Here is a 12,682-nt window from a genome sequence, read left to right on the forward strand (position 1 = left end):
GATTCACAGTCAAGAGAGATTTACTACCTGTCATATACCTTGAACAACCACTGTCTAGATACCAAAAATCATTTTGAAATGCAAGCAAAGAAGTATGAGACACAAAACATTTCACATCAACTTTAGGTTTCCAAACTCTCTTAGAAGAAAAACCATTGTTAGTATTATGTTTTACATTAGCAACAAAACTATGGTTTTTAAAAAATTTCTTCAAATAAGCAATGAATGTGAAGCATTTGGGTCTGATGTGACCTTTCCTGATACAAAAATGACAAATGGGAATGAATTTTGATACCTTTGCAACCTGTCTCATAATAGTTCCTTCAGCAGAGGTTCTGGTGGCTTTCACAAACATGTTAGCACCAGCTTTCGATGTGCTAGCACTAGGACTGAAGCCCAAACCACACCGATCTCTGAAGGATTTTCCTTGACCAAGCATTTCTTCAAGCTTGAGAGAATTTGCATTCAACTTATCAATGATAGCCTTAGCCTCAGTCAGTTTAGTTGTAAGAACAACAATCTTTTCGAACAAGGCTTTCTTTTGTTTCAACAAGGAAGCATTCTTGATACCAAGAGATTGTAACTTTTTCATAGCTTTTAGCCATTGGTCATACATCTTATCATATGCTTCTTGTTGCTTAGCATAGATATCTTCAGTGTTGTCCGAAACTTCACTCTTACCATCCTCTTGATTCACAGTGAAGGCTAAAACATTCTCATCATCACCCAAATCATCATTATCACTCTCATCATGCTCACTCTCACTCAAAGTGGCAATCATGGCTTTACCTTTCTTCTTTTCAGCATGTTAGCACACTCAGATTGTATGTGCCCAAAACCCGCACATTCAAAACACTTGATACCTTTATTTTTCTTTTCTTTATCTTTTGAAAATTTCTTTGTAAAGATACCAGGGTTTTGATGGTCATAAGACTTTTTCACAAAAGGTTTTCGGTCATAACAACTATTATGAGGCTTTTTCATGTTTTTCTTTAAAAACTTTGAAAAATTCTTTGTAAGTAAAGCACAATTTTCATCATCCAAAGAGTTTAAATCACAGTCATCAAAAGGATCAAAATTAACCTCATGTTTGAGAGCCAAACCTTTGCTCGGTTTCTGTTTTTCCCATCATTGCAGATTCAACTCATAGGTTTGGAGAGAGCCAATGAGTTCATCGATGTCCATAGCATCCAAATCTCGGCATTCTTCAATGGTGGTGACCTTTGACATAAATCTTTGGCAAAGAGCAAAGCACTTTCCTGACAAGTTCAGCATTAGAATATGTTCTTCCCAAAGCAAAGCATTCATTAGAAATATCACACACTCTACCATAAAAATCAATTATAGTCTCATCTTCTTCCATGATCAAATTTTCAAAATCAGTGACAACTCTTCTAAGCCTATTTCATTTCACAGTACTAGTTCCCTCATTATTGACTTGGACTCTATCCCAAGCATCTTTAGCAAGCTCATAGTTAGCTATGACTTTCATTTGGTTCACATTAACAGCATTAAAAAAAGCATGAAAGGCTTTAGAGTTATAATTTGCCAAAGTTATTTCATCAGCAGTCCAACTAGCAACATGTTTTGGTCTAGACACTTCATTTTCAACAATAACTAGGGCTATCCAACCATTCACTATCTATAGAATTAAGGAAGGCACGCATCCTAGGTCTATATTTGTAATAGCTAAGACCTTCTAACAGAGGAGGTCTATGAGCAGATCCACCTTCAGTGAGGAAACTCATGATGAAAAACAATCAAACAGATGCTAACACACAGATGGAAGTGCACACACAGACAAATAGCAGATCTGAAGTAAAAACGTAATACAGAACATATTTCATCCACCAGCCAGATCACTCAGATGCAAACGAAGATGAGTAAAATGGGTAAGGATCTACTAAAGTTACTGATCAGAACTCGCTCTGATACCACTTGTTGGGGATTGGTTAAACCACTTTGGTTTTGGATTAGCCATTTTAAAGTGCAGTGGAATATTTACCAAGTGGATTAAGACATTTCCAGGTTTTAGCCACATCAAACACAAGTGCATAAAATAAATAACACAACCATATACATGGTTCGACTAAATCCACTTTTAGCCTACATCCATGAGACCTTGTCCAGATCGAAGCAATCCACTAAGTTAAAAACACATTACAAGATATAGTTCAAAGCTTATCTAAGTTACAGTCGAAAGAACTCCCTGTTCAACTTTACACTTAGCACCACACTCTAAATCCTTAACGTGTAGCAACTCATTTGAGCTTCCTCTTACCGAGAACACACCCGAAAATAGCTTGTAAACCACCAAGCTTCAAGCACGAAGCCACACACCAGCATCAACAAAGGAACCACGTTCCAAGAGCCATCAAGTCTTTGTTTGATATGGTGAGGTTTTGGCACAAAATGGAAAATGAACCTTGAACCTTAAGAGAAAGAATACTTTCAGAGTAAGATGAAATAAGAGATCAAAGGTTAGATACATTTATGCAAGAAAGAGTATTATATAATAAAAGTTTTCTTGCTCAACAAAACAGTGCCATGATAGCAACAAGTACCTGACCTATGTTTGTCCAATAATGAAAGTATTCCTTCTTTTGGTTTGGACCACAAAAAAAATTGGGAAAGATAACTTTATTCCCTAGGACCACTTAAGGAAAAAATGACACATGTAAAAAAGTCCTAAATATCAAGAGACAAAGATAAACACAATCTTTTTCTCTCTATCAGACATGCAACTCATGTCGGGTTGCAAAGAGTCTGAAGCGAGACTATAAGCATAGACCGTTATGCACACACACTCGAGATGAAACAAGCCAAGACACATGTACGACAAACTGTGTGTACTAAGAATTGATGTGCACACACACACAACAGATGAGAGAAGCCAAATAAAAGGATTGGCAGCTAGTGTGCACACATAATTGTTGTGTTGTGCACACACATAACTCATAAGTTTGACAAAAATAAATATTCTACAATTATTATTATTATTATTATTATTGTTGTTGTTATTGTTATTGTTATTGTTACTACTACTACTACCAGTATTAGTACTTATTTCAATCTATATACACTACAAGGAAAAAGGCCTTTCTTGATAGAAAATTTGATAGAATTTCTTGATTATTTTAAAAACAGTCAAGAAGTCTTTTCCTTGACAACTTCTTGACCCTTTTTCAACTATCAAGGATTTGAGACAATCCTTGACTATTTTAACAAATCCTTGATTGTTATTAACTATCAAGGATTTTGTAAAAATTAAATTGTTTAATTTCATTCCTTGATTGTTATAGTCTTAATCCCTGATAGTTAAACTATTAAGGATTTTGAAAAAATGAAATTCATTCCCTGAATGTTATATTCTTAATCCTTGATAGTGTTTAACTGCCAAGGATTAAGTTATTAAAAAAAAAAAAAAAAAACAAAACTCAAATTTGGCTAAGGCAAATTCTTTCTGGCCAAAACACCACAGTTCATTGTCAAAACCCATTTTCCCCCAAATTTTGACCAAGTCAAACCTAGGGCAAGAACAGAACTACCTCCAAAAACCCAAATCCCCTCCACTAAATTAATCAGAGCCCACAAACCCTAAATCTCCTTCACTAAATCGCCCAATTCTCTTCCACTAAATCGTCGAAATCTCTTCCATCAATTGTTTCTTCAGTTCCCAATAGCAGCAATAAACAGTGAAGTCATCGCTTTGCCACATCCGCCGCCGCAAACCATCACCTGTAAGAATGTTGTTTTCTTCCTTGGATGAACATGTCTTCTATGTTTGTTTTTATGTTTATAAACATTACAGTTATTTCATCATTATATAGCCTTCTCATTCATAAACACATATTGCTTTTTACTATGATTTCCATATGTTAAATATGAATTGATTGGATCTGTAGTGGAAAACAACTTTGTCAATACATTGTTTTCACATTCGCTTATTATTATTACTATTATTTCTGTACTGAGTGTAAAAATGAGTTTCCTCTTTTCTTGTGTTGTTTTCTTTGCGTCCAGATTCACATTGGTTTGAATATTTATGCTTTTCAGTGCCTTTGTTTTGGTTGGTTTTGCCCAGGATTCCAGGGCCTTTAGACAGTTTTGTAGGTTAGCAATTTAAAATTAAAAATAAAATAAAAAAGGTATTATATAATGTGAGATTAATAATGTCGTACTGAGAAAAACTTTTCTCTTCAAAAAAATGGTAAATATGAGTCCTAAGTATAATGATTCACAATATTTATATATAAAAATAAATTTACGCTGTATTTTTTTTAGGAGTTTAGGGTCTTTAGACAGTTTTTTAGGTTAGCAGTTTAAAAAAACATATTATGTAGTATAATATTGTTATAAGTTTTTGAGTTTAGAGTTAATTTATACTTAATTGGTAGTCGAAATTATGATGAGATGATACATTTTTGTTTGAAGTTATTGAGATGACAAAATCCACTATATGGTATTGTGAGAAGTCTTTTGATTTACTGTGAGAATAATGTCACATTGTGAGAATTCTTTTCTTGTCTTTGAATATACATTGGACAGACTCTTTGCTTAGGTGTTTGTGGTTTATATTGGCAGTAGCCCAGCAGGCCTTCATTTATACCTAAAAAATAGAAAACTTGATTAATATATAGTCATTTGGGACACTCTGAACAATACAGTTGTACATTTTCATTTAGCAATTGATTAGGCATATTTAACACCAAAGGAGGTAAGGCATTGTGATTAGTAAGCAGTGTAAAGGGAAAATGAAATGATTACATGTGTTGTGTTGCTGCAGAATCACTATATAATGTCAGACTCAGTTTGGTTATTAATACCACATTATTAATTGAGTTTGTCCCAGTTACTATCAATTTGTTTTAATATAAGTAGTTACTGAATTTATTACTGTAATGATATTTTGAATGTTGTTGCTTTCAATTCTAGATACAATCTTTGAGGTTTATAGATTAATAGATAAAATAACATTTTGAAGTGCATTTGAAAATGCTTTAGAAATTTTGCACTCAATTAGTTATAATAGCTAGAGATACTTGGTTGTATTTATTTATAGTGAATGAAATGCTTTAGGTGAAATTAATGCTTTGTTTAAATAGAATGTCAAAAGAATATGAAAGAGAGGAAGAATTCTTAAGATTTGCTAAAATGAATTTCAAAGAAAGAGATGTCATTCCATGTTATAAAGTTTAAGATTCAAACATGAACAATGACTTTACTCTATTAGAAAATGTATAGATTAAACAAACCTCAATAACTTCACTCTATTAGAAAATGTTAAAATACATCACAAAAGCACACTCAATAAGAATCAAATAAAAATGAAAGACAATTTAGTTGCCTCAACATTCCTGCTCAAAATAGTTGTGTTTAAAGCTTTAACCAAATCAAACAACAATCTGCCCATAATGTTTCACAATCCATTTAACGATAATTTTGAAATTAAATTTTGTCAAAGACAATTTTAAGCATGTAATAATGTTTTATCCAAGTTTTACCATCATATTCAATAAGGACAAATCCTGGATTATGTTAGATAGATTTTCTAAAGAATATGAAGATGGTGTTGAGTGATTTTTGGAGTCTGCAAAAACATGGTGCAATGATCCACATAAGATTCCATGTCCATGCATAAAATGTGCAAATATGTCTCATCATACAATTCAAGATGTCCGTGATCATTTGTTTGTGTTGGGTTTTGACGAAAGTTATAGGATTTGGGTTTTCCATGGAGAAAATGTTGATGACAATTACTCTAGGAACATCAATGATTCATATACCAATGAATCAACATTTAAAGACTTTGATTTTACTAAGGATATGGTTAATGATGCTCAGAAGTATTGCAAAGAAGATCCAAATACATTGAAAACACTTCTAGATTATTGTGAAAAGCCATTGTATAATGGGTGTAAGTATAGTACGCTTAGTGGGTTCATGAAATTCCAATACTTGAAAGGGAAGTATAGGTGGTCAGACACAAGTTTCTTGGATTTGTTGTGTAGCCTTCATGATGTCCTACCGAATGAAAATTCAATGCCTAAGTCAATGTATGAGGCAAAGAAGGTCATGGCAGCATTAGGATTAGAATATGAGAAGATTCATGCATGTCAAAATGATTGTATTCTATTTAGGAATGAATACAAGGATCTTTCCGAATGTCCATCTTGTGGTGCTTCGCGTCGGAAGAAACAAGTTGATAAATCATCAAGCAATTCCAAAGTTCCTTCAAAGGTTTTATGGTAGTTTCCTCCTATCCCTAGGTTCAGAAGGATGTTTCAACCTCCACAAACTGCCTATGACTTAACTTGGCATGCATGTAACATTAAGAATGATGGTAAACTTCGACATCCAGTGGATTCACCCACTTGGAAACTTATTAATGATAAGTGGGATGAATTTGGTTCGGAAAGTAGAAATCTTAGAATGGCTCTTTCGACGGATGGTTTCAATCCACATAGATCTCTAAGTTGTAAGTATAGTTGTGATGCTTGTAACCTATAACCCCCCACCTTGGTTGTGCATGAAAAGGAAGTTCATAGTGTTGAAGTTATTGATCTCAGGTCCACAACAACTCGGGAACAATATTGATGTATATTTGTCACCTCTAATCGAAGACTTAAAACAATTATGGGAAATTGGTATTGAGACTTATGATGCTTATAGGAAAGAGTATTTCACCTTAAAGGCGGTGTTACTATAGACCATAAATGACTTTCCCGCATATGAAAACCTTTCCGATTGTTGTGTTAGAGGTTATTATGTATGCCCAATATGTGTACAAGGTACGTCCTCTTGTAGATTGAAAAATTCCAGGAAGAATTGTTATATGGCTTATAGGCGATTCCTCCCTGAGAATCATCCATTCCGGAAAAGAAAGAAAGCTTTCAATGGTGCTCAAGAGTTTGGTTCTCCCAATGACTCTTTGAGTGGGATAGAATTGTTGAGACAACTTGAAGGCATTGAAAATGTATGAGGAAAGAACTTGCCAAAGAAACGTAAATTATGTGAAGACGACAAACATAAACTATGGAAGAAGAAATCCATATTCTTTGAACTTGAATATTGGAAACATTTGTATGTTCGTCATCAACTAGATGTCATGCACATTGAAAAAAATGTGTGTGAAAGCATTTATGGTATATTGTTGAATACACCAGATAAAACGAAAGATGGGTTTAACACACAATTAGATCTTTGTGATATGGAGATTAGGAAAGAACTAGAACCACAAGTTCGAAGGACAAGTACTTGGTTACCTCCGACATGTTACACTATGAATGAAGTAGAGAAGCGAAAGTTTTGTGAAACCTTAGCAAATCTCAAAGTACCCATAAGGTATTCTTCAAACATAAAGAAACTTGTCTCAATGGATGATTTAGAGATTCATGGTTTGAAATCTAATGACTATCATGTACTTATGCAACAATTGCTACCGTTAGCCATTAGAGCTCTTTTGCCCAAGAACGTGAGATATGTTATCATTAGGTTATGCTTCTTCTTTAATGCACTGTGCAGTAAGGTTGTTGATGTTGGCAAGTTAACCAATATACAAAGTGATGTTGTTGTGACATTGTGCTTGTTAGAGAAATATTTCCCTCTTTCATTCTTTAATATAATGATACATTTGACAGTGCATCTCATTAGAGAAGTTAGGCTATGTGGACCTGTTTACTTTAGATGGATGTATTCTTTTGAGAGGTATATGAAAACACTTAAAGGTTATGTGAGGAACCATAATCGGTCTGAGGGATGCATTGCAGAGTGTTATGTAGTAGAAGAAACGTTAAAGTTTTGCTCAAATTACATGGACAGTGTCAAACCAATCGGTGATCCAAATGCTTTTGTTGACAAATTTACATGTTTTGGCAAGCCTTTACTGGGTGATCAATTGACACTTGTGGATAGTCAAATATTATAGCAAGCACATCTTTATGTGTTGCTGAATACAACTAAAGTTGAGCCTTATATTGAGTAACGATTATCCCTTTCTCATTTCAATTTCTTTGTATAGTTCAATTAATTGTGTTGAGTAATTCAATTGCATTTATATAGGGAACATATGGAGATGTTAAAGAAACAACATCACCGTCAATCTAGAAACCCAAAATGGTTACAAGGTCAACACATTCGCACCTTGCACATTGGCTACAAGATAAGGTGGATCAAGCTTCCCCAATTTTTCAGTCTTCTTTAACCAATTTATGCCACTTTGTGATATTGACTACTTATTAAACAGGTTTCAATTTCTTTGGCCAATGGTGATGAGATATCAAACACTTCGCGTTAGCTAGCACAAGGACCTTGTCCTTTCGTTATGAAGTTCTCGGGTTATGTTATTAATGAATTTCAATTCTACACACAAGCCCATGATATTGATAGAGTTACACAATGTAGTGGGGTTAGCCTAGTCGCACATACAATGCAAATTGCAAGTGCTAAGGATAAGAATCCCATATATGGTGACGTGTCATTCTATGGAGTTATAGATGAAATATGGGAACTTGACTATCACATGTTTAATCTGCCCATATTCAAGTGTGATTGGTTTGATAGTAATGGTGGGGGTGAAAATAGATTATCTAGGTTTTACACTAGTAAATACAAATAGATTAGGTCATAAATCCGATCCTTTCATATTGGCTTCTCAAGCTAAACAAGTTTTTTACACAACAAACCAATTAGATGAAAATTGGGTTGTTGTTTCTATGATGCCAAAGAGAAGTACAAGTCGGATTTGAATAATGAGATTGATGATCACATGCAATTTGAAAGCCCAATTGATGCACAAGCTTCTTTGTTTATTGATGGTGGTGATAACGATGATTTTTTGTATACACGTCGGGATGCCGAGGGCATTTGGGTTGAATAAATTCAGATAATTTCTAATTTTTTGGTAAGATACTAATTCAATTCATTTGTTCATGCATTGCATTGTTTTAATTTCTTAATATTTCAGTTATCGCATTGTTCATCCATTACATTGTACTAATATTCACTACATTTGAAATTTTCAAGTTTTTGAAGACTTTATGGACAGGCTTTTTTGGTAAGAATTTTGTTTGACATGGATCCACCGATAGAAGACATTTCAAATGAAAATGAAGGTGAAGGCAGCCCTAAATGTGAAGATGGAAAACTAGAGAGGAAAAAACAGAGGGGTCCAACAAAAAAAGGCAAGCCTAAAACAAAACTAACAATAAAGTATAACAAAAGAGGTATTTCTATTGGACCCTAGGCTATGGAGTCAGCCACATTTGAAGGGATGGTAGCTCGAACTATGGTTCCTATTATTTAGGATGACTGGCGACATGTGCCAAAAGACTTGAAAAGAAAAATATGGGATTTTGTGTATGTAAATTACTAAAACTTTTGCCTAAATCGGAATAATACAATGATTATATGTCATGAATGTTAATACTTACTATTTTTCAGGAACACCCTAAGAGTTGAAAGAAAACACTTCAAGACATTGGAGTAAAGTAGAGGTCGCTCAAATATATCCTAAACAAGAATTTCATTATTCCCTTTATGGATAAAAGTGGTAAATTGGTGAGACCTCCACCACAGTACAACTTCATTAGAAAGAGTCCCTAGGAAGAATTTGTGGCTAAGCGATCATTGAAAAACTTTCAGGTGAACATTTTCAAACAATTGTACTGCTTTAATAAATTTATCTAACTATTTGGATGTCACAAACCATTCTATTTATTTGGGCAGACATTGGGCACTAAGCTAAAGGAAAAACAAGCCAAGAACAAATACAACCATAGATTGTCCTAGAAGGGATACGCTAATCTTATTGAAGAAATTGTAAGCATTTTAAACTTTCATACTATCTGAAACATTGTATTATTACATGACTAATATGTGTTTGTTAATATGCGTGTTTTGTGACTAATTTTCTCTAGAAACAAGAGATCGGGTTGACTAAAGAGGAAATTTATAGAAGCTTGACATGGAAATTGGCTAGAAATAGAAAAGGTGGAGGTTATGACTCAGAAGTGGCTCACATAGTGGAGAAGATTGCAAGTGAGGAATTATGTTATCATACAATTCAATATACTTTTGCTTGTGGGCATCAGAAACAAGCTTAATTCTTCTGTCTTATTTGTAGAGTGACCTTGAGACTAGGGCAAAGACTAGCTCGTTGGAAACGGATGGCAAAAATCACATCCTCAGTCAAGCATTAGGCACCAAAGAACATCTAGGGTTAGTACGAGGTATGGAGAAGTTTATCACCCATGGGGTGTACTTTGAGATTCCGAAAAATGTTAGAGATATGATGATAAGGGAAAGAGATGAATTTATTAAGAAGTGTAATGCTTTGGAGGAGATATTTGAGAAAATGTCCAATCAATTGATTAATAGGAGTCTAATGTTTGACGCAGGAAGCAATCATTAGCCATTGAAAGGCAATGCTCTATTGGCCAAATCGGTCACAGTGGTAAGATCTAAACCTTTGGTTAACAAGACATAAATGCTATGTTTATTTAACATTAATTTTTGGCCACTTTATTATTGTAGGATAATACTTGTTACCTTGTCGTAGATTCCCAAGCCAACATTGTGGCAAAGGGGACAATTATAGAATATGAAGGTCCCAACGTATGGGTGACCATGGATGTGGTGTTTGATGGGAGCCCATCTCTCCCATTCCCAGATGATGAAGAATTTTTGGTGAAGGTAAGCGATGCGATTGGCCATCATCTGCTTTGGCCAGAGGAACTTGTATTATGAGTAGCTAACATGGTAAAGACTACAATCATCTACTAACTTATTCCAAATTAGTTGTGTTTTATTCATAATATTATGTTTTAATATTGACTTGTTTTTTAATGTCTACTAGGTTTCTAAGAAACTTCGAAAGAAGAAGTATACAACTCCCAAAAAAAGTGGCTAAGAAATTAGAATCTATGTACAACAAGGTAGATTCTGATATGGAGAATGAGGACATTGACCCGTTGGGTAATGAATTAGTGATGAGTGCTTGGAAGTGCACTCATACTTAGTGATTTTAAAGGTATTTTGTGAGGGAATTAGGTTTAATTGGTTAATTTTACTTAATTTATGTATCTCTTTTGTTTTCTAGAATCATAGGTATGTTTTGTGAATTTTTAGGTGCTTAGGTGCTGAAAATGAGGATTTCAAGCATGGACATTGAAGATAAAAGAATCATAAGCATGTAGGAACAAATGGTTCGAGAATCGGAGCTCCAACGAAGAAGTTATGGATTTTTGAAGATTATTTGCTGCAGCGAAACTATTCCCACGCCGTGCAAAATGGACAAAAACTTCATTCTGCGGCGCCACAAAATTATGCCATGGCGCAATGCGAGAAATTTATGTTCAGAAATTTTTTTGCCAGAACATGCTGCACGAAAATGATAATAACTTGAGCAACACAACTCCGATTGACCTGGTTCTGGTGGCATTTTAAATCTAAGAGACAGAGGTACAATTATGTTTTGATTGTGGCCTAGTTCAACCTGGAAGATGGTTAAAAATAAAGACGAAAGTTACATTAGTGCTTGGAGATGTGCAGATTTGTTATTATGCGTTTTTAATTGAAGTATAACTTTTTACCATAATACCCTCATGACTTTAATATTATAAATAGATGTCATTAGCAATATTTTAGGGGGCTAGGGTTTATAATATCAAATATAATTAGAAAGAGGCAAGAAGAGGAGATCTTACCTAGGGTTTCATCTTCTTCTTATTGTACTTTATCGTTTTCAAGATTTTAAGGTTTGATTTCCTTATGATCATGGGTAACTAAACTCTTATTTAGGGATCCAATGTAGCCTAATTGGAAGGCTCTATGTTTAAACATATATTTATTGTTATCAATTCAATGAAAATCTGGATTAATTCATGTATTTATTCTGCCTTTAATTTTCATTATTGTGTGACGACACTTAGTGTGAATTAGTAGGTTGTTTGTGTGGAGATTATTGAATGAATGATTAGTATTTTGTGCATATGCCCTGACAGAATATTAGTTGGTTAATGATTTCTTGAATAATTAGTGTCTATGTATACACCCTGACAGATGCGCCTTTATTCATGATTTTAAGTATTCTTGTGCTTAATGGGTTTTTAATTCATAGGCTAGACTATACGCCCTAGCTAGTCTTGTGTTAAAAATACTAGGTTAATCCCGAATGCCTTGTGGTAATACCTTGATTTAGTGAATGCGAACCCTAGAGACTGAATTGATAAATAATAGAGATGTTTGACATAGAGCTGGATAATTATGGTGAAATGGAGCCCTAGGTTTTGATCAATTGGGTTTTAGATAATTTTAATAGTTGTTTAATTTTAGTTTTATTCAGTTGTTGCTTTTAAAGTGATCTTCCTTAATTCTTCATTCTTAAGTCTTATTTTTAGTTTCAATTGAATCATAGTTATTAGGATTAGCAAATTGCTTACAAATCTCTGTGGGATCAAACCTTGCTTTTGCACACTAGACTACGAGAGCGATTCGTGCACTTGCGAGGTTCTAAAATTGTTCATCAATTAGCAATCACACTTGTTAAGTCAAAGCCTAAACAAATGAAGTTGGACAAGAAGCACACAAGTCCTGGGAAGAGAAAGGCTGATGTGACACCATTGAGAAAGAAGAAAACACGATAGTCATTGGTGTTTGAGAGACATAAAGTGTAAAACAATCC

At 34.1% G+C, this 12,682-nt stretch overlaps 1 long non-coding RNA gene across 5 annotated transcripts; it reads left to right on the forward strand.

Annotated features, from left to right (window-relative positions):
• The first annotated feature begins 3,430 nt into the window (after nt 1-3,430).
• On the forward strand, nt 3,431-12,084 carry LOC116115539. 5 transcript variants are annotated; one of them, XR_004125707.1, is made up of 10 exons: nt 3,431-3,740; nt 9,025-9,357; nt 9,442-9,642; nt 9,727-9,819; nt 9,918-10,038; nt 10,124-10,229; nt 10,398-10,453; nt 10,559-10,758; nt 10,856-11,029; nt 11,128-12,082. It is a non-coding gene; the product is annotated as an uncharacterized LOC116115539 (long non-coding RNA). The 5 variants fall into 5 exon arrangements; XR_004125702.1 differs by having other exon boundaries at nt 10,534-10,758; nt 11,128-12,081; XR_004125705.1 differs by having other exon boundaries at nt 10,124-10,453; nt 11,128-12,084.
• The last annotated feature ends 598 nt before the right edge of the window (nt 12,085-12,682 follow it).

Source organism: Pistacia vera, unplaced genomic scaffold (assembly GCF_008641045.1).
Source record: "Pistacia vera cultivar Batoury unplaced genomic scaffold, PisVer_v2 Contig1013, whole genome shotgun sequence".
NCBI lineage: Eukaryota > Viridiplantae > Streptophyta > Magnoliopsida > Sapindales > Anacardiaceae > Pistacia > Pistacia vera.